General features: G+C 40.4%; 1 pseudogene; it reads right to left on the reverse strand.

The window, feature by feature from the left end:
* Positions 1–487: 487 nt before the first annotated feature.
* On the reverse strand, positions 488–947 carry LOC114037381 (annotated as a pseudogene).
* Between the last annotated feature and the right edge of the window lie 2,219 nt (positions 948–3,166).

Below are 3,166 nucleotides of genomic sequence, written 5' to 3' on the forward strand. Positions count from 1 at the left end.
CGCACAGCCCATATTTTATCTCCCCCCAGATGCTAGTTCAATTATCTTGTATTGATTGTATTGATATTTTTTGTATTACTAGTCATGAGAACAAACCCCAATTCTTAAATAGTTTTTTTTTAACTAAAGAGCATTTATTGTATTCTCTACTAAGACTTTGAGTTTTGAGGACATAACTAAATTCTGGAGAACCCTCACACAGAAGGGTAAGTACAGTGAACATTATAAGCAGATATGAACAGGTGGAAGAACTGTAACCAAGTGCTAACTGACCAAAGAGAAATTTTCAGCTACCTCTTAGTAAAAAAAGAAAAAGAAAGCAGGAAGGGACAGGGGCTTCAGATTGAATGAGATAAAAATCTCCTAATACATTCAACCTTGGCTAGATAGTAACAAAATGGAAACAGGACCTCTATAATACAAAGCTCCCACTACAGCACACTGTACACACCTGTTTGCCAAGCCCTCCCCCCCCCCCCCCCCCCCCAAAGCTGCCACTTGGATTATTTGCCGGCTTGCTGGGCCTGCCAATGGAGAGGCACGTAGATCTTCTCTTTGATCCAATCTTTGTTGTAGGGCTGGTAGGTCTGAGTATCTGCTCAGTACACAAGGCAGCTAAGATCAGCCAGATCATCAATGAAATCAAACAACTGACTGATGTCATATGTGATGGAGGAACGGTTGGGATTCATTCTCTTCAGATGCTCTTCATACATTTCACAGACTCCTTCCATGCATTCATTCACTGATTCATAATCAGCATAAGTTCATCCTTCTGGCCTCTTGGTAGGTTGTACCAATAAAATGGTATGAGACTTCAAAGGAGTCATTGATGCCTGGCTGGCCATCTTTGATGAGAGAGGAAAGACTGTTGGGGGACCTTTCGACTTCAGTGCCAATCTTGTTCTCTCCAGGACTCTGAACGTTGGGCTCCTATGATCAGACATCCATTCCAGGGGGTCAACTGCTCACAGAGCAACAGAGTTCCAACCCCACAAGCCCAACTCCCTGAAATAGTTTTAGAAAGAAATTCGTTGTTTGGTAGAGGAATAAAGCTGGAAGAAGGCTCCATCCCTACTCTCTGTGAGGTTTGCATTATATTGGGCTTCTGAGAAGAATACTAGTGTGTGAATTACACATAGCATTTAAGCCATTTTGTAGAGAAGGCAGTTCCCAGGCAAAATCCATTGAGATGTATATCAGTAAGCTTAAACATTAAATTTAGATTGAGATGTAAGCAAAAGTGTTCAAATTTGGAAAACCCAAAACAGAAGCAGTGGGTAATCTGGATGGGATCCAAGCTAAAGGATTCCCTTTAGCTGTGTGACTTCCCTGGGAGCACCTCCAAGGTCAGACTGACCTCTATAGTAAACTTTTGGATTAGATAACAATTTCTAGTCGCATAAAACTGGGTTCAAACAATTTTGATAAATTACAAATATATTTTTCACAATATTTGTTTTCTCCCCTATTAGAATATAAGTTTCATGAAGACAAGAACTGTTTTATTTTTGTCTCTGTATCTCCAATATCTATCAAAGTGCCAGGCATATGGCAGGTGCTTATTAAATGCATGTGAATTAATTGATTGAGGCAGGACCATAACTAATACTCATGTGAGCAGAGTGTTTAAAGGAAACTGGAAACCTCATAATTGTTCTAATGTTTCTTCTTTCTCCCCTTCCTCCTTTTGTTTTTTTATCTTCCTCCTTTTTCTTCTTTTTCTTCATTATCCTTCAGAAAGATTTAATTTTAAAATATTAATTCAATTCTGAATTTAGGTTACCTCATGGTATGGGGAAAATTATTAAAGGCTTCACAAATCAATGAAAAAATAGAGCACATTAAGAAGAATCGCAAGTGTTCTTTTTACTATCTCAGTTTCCAGACCTTTCTTTGAGGCATTGTTGTCCCTGGTATTTTCTCCTGACATTCAACACTGATATTTCAGCACAAGAATGACATTTCATTTCTCGGTTTTTGTTTAACAATAGTTTTTTTTAGTCTTTTAAGGGGCATGTTTTCTTTAGTTCCTAGACCCTGATGAACAGAAGCAATCGCATCATGGCTAACCCTCCACGCCTATCATGATTAGATGAGCTGAGGTCAAGCAATTTGATTCAATTCAACAAACGTTTACTCAGTGCCTACTATGTGCGTGGCTCTATGCTGACCTCGGAGGAGACAGAAAGATGAATTTCTGTTCCCTGCCCTCAAAGACATCATGGTCTCATAAAATCACTAACAGACAAGTTATTGTATTAGTTTTCACGGAAAAGGAGAGAGTTACGGAAACACTATCAGATTAAGATTTCTCCTAGCTGCCCAGTTCCACGTACACTGTGATCAGACTCTTTATTGGGAAGGAACATGTCTAATCTCTTCTAGGGCTCCTTCTTTTGAGCTGCTCTCTTGGGGGTTCTCTCTGGTGTTTTGACTCCTTCACTAATGATATCCAGTGAGATATTACACTGCTCATGAAGAGGTCTTGCACTTTTTCCCTACAAGGAGGTTTATAAAATGAGTGTCAATTTTTTTTTGTCTACCTTGGCATTTCTTCTTTCATTGTAGATGAAGGTGATTAATCTGGAAATCTGACCTTGGGAGCTTTTTAAGGCCCAGGAATCGAGACTGTAGGAGTCTGGGAGTAAAGGAAACAGGCCATTCAGGATTTTGTAGGCATCCCAGGATCAGTGCGCTGAAAGCAAGGATGCCCATCAGGACGCAGCTGAGATATGAACTGAGCCAGCAATCATGTAGCATCTGGACATGAATTTGGTGAGAGCAATAATATGTCAAAAATATGCTATGAATGAGTCCCACTTGATACAGAAACCAAGGTATTGTGGGGAGAGTGTGTGGCCAAGTTGTTTGAGGAAAATGGAGAGTGCGTGGCCAAGTTGTTGGGGGGAATGGTTGTACTTTTGAAGTAATATCCCTTCGTAAAAGCTAAGAAAACATGTCTCTTCCAGGTACTGTAAGTCAATCTGGTCCAATATTCATACACTATGTGGAAAGTCCTGTGTCGGACACAAGGAATCACGCACACACAGCTCAGATCAGATCCAGACCCTGCCCTTATGGATCCCACAACACAGACAGCTCTAACATACAATAAGCATGCATGCAGTGGCCAGGTGCAAATGCTAGGTGAGGCACAACTAGT

This window comes from Vombatus ursinus, unplaced genomic scaffold, assembly GCF_900497805.2.
Source record: "Vombatus ursinus unplaced genomic scaffold, bare-nosed wombat genome assembly UNPS02010394.1, whole genome shotgun sequence".
NCBI classification, from domain to species: domain Eukaryota; kingdom Metazoa; phylum Chordata; class Mammalia; order Diprotodontia; family Vombatidae; genus Vombatus; species Vombatus ursinus.